Raw genomic sequence first — 1,619 nt, forward strand, 5'->3', positions numbered from 1 at the left:
TCCCGCCAGCCGGATTCGAACCAGCGACCTAAGGATGACAGTTCAATGCATGTTCCACTACAGTCCTCCGCTCTACCAAGTGAGCTATCACGGGATATGCACAAACATATAATATGTAATGATTATACAAGCACCAAGTGGAATCTACTTCTAGTATGGTTATTATGCATCGGCTTACTGAGTTTTGCATGTAAATTGTAACGCCTGAAATCGTTGCGTTACATTATTTCATTATACTGTTCCAGATAGATAAGACCGTATTTTAAAACTATAATGAACATAATATTCTATTTTGTTTTAGTAAGTATTCACGAATGACCTAAAACATCTGTCAGCTACTAAGAAGGCAAAAGCTGTCCGTTTATTTTGGTACTGCTTAACGACATCGAGACTCATAGATCTGTGTTTGTGGTCTGATATTGAGCATTATCCGCATTCGCCTCAAAGACAGGAAATGGCACAATACATCCAGCGTACACTTAATACACTTGTGATGCAATTTATAAAAATACGTTACACCCATTTGTGACAGGAATCTTGGTTTTGATATAGATTATTTACTTCCACAAGCCTGTGCCTCCCCATCCCCCACCCCCTCCCCCACACACAAACTGATTTAGGTTTAAATATGACATTGTCGAAACACACAGGTAAACTCAAGATCAAAATGAACGACTGAAGCTCACAAACACTTACTTACAAAAATCAGGGAGTACTCTGTCACTGTTAGAATTTAGCCAGCTCGATTCAAATCAACGATTCCGTTTTATGTAATCTGCATATGTTGTAATAGAGAAGTAATATCGCAATAAAACAAGCCTTAAAATTCTTAACGTATAACGAAGACAACGAGGGTCCATCACGAAATACTTAGACTAATGCCATAACGTAAAATCTAGACATAAAGACGTCTTACGTTTGTATCATTTGAAACGTAATATCTCTGTAACTTCCAAACCAAATCTGAAATTGTTATTATGTATTATATTTGTGCTTAAGAGGTAAGTAGTGTGGCCCAGGTCAACGACGTCTTCATAACATCAATTTTGTCTGCAAAAAGTTCTTGTTATTAATTATAATTTTGTTTTTTAAATAAAGAGAAAATATACTGAACAAGTATTGTGATTAAAAATCACGGAATCATTTGAAGAGTAAGAATATTTATTTTCAACAAGATATTACTCCCTGTTGACATAAAAATATATTTAACTGAAATATGCAAATAGTCAATTTCTTTTGACATATATTTCTCTCGAAATCATAAAAAAGTCTATATGTAGGTGTATAAGCTCTAGTTTGTACTGTTGGATGTCTTTCCATTTTAGTAATTACAGTTGCTTGCGGACATGTTACTGGTTATATAACGGTACCAGTTAAATACTAAATATATACTAAATATATACTAACCTGCACATAACGGGAACAAAGTTATAGAGCTAGTCTACGTATTTAATGAGCAACCCTCGTATTATTTAGATCTATCAGACAAAATATTTCTGCCTAACATCAAATTGCAATAAATAAATAATAACAATAAATTCTAAATTCATCTGGCCTGCAAATATTACTGTAACATGCTTTTATAATAAATTTTCAAAGACATATACAAAATTCATTAC

The 1,619-nt window shown here is 33.5% G+C and overlaps 1 non-coding gene across 1 annotated transcript; it reads right to left on the bottom strand.

The window, feature by feature from the left end:
- Trnay-gua (transfer RNA tyrosine (anticodon GUA)) lies at window positions 1–94 on the bottom strand. Its single transcript has 2 exons — window positions 58–94; window positions 1–36 (listed from the first exon to the last, which is right to left on the bottom strand). It is a non-coding gene; the product is annotated as a tRNA-Tyr (tRNA).
- Between the last annotated feature and the right edge of the window lie 1,525 nt (window positions 95–1,619).

This window comes from Mercenaria mercenaria, chromosome 9 (assembly GCF_021730395.1).
Source record: "Mercenaria mercenaria strain notata chromosome 9, MADL_Memer_1, whole genome shotgun sequence".
Lineage (NCBI taxonomy): Eukaryota > Metazoa > Mollusca > Bivalvia > Venerida > Veneridae > Mercenaria > Mercenaria mercenaria.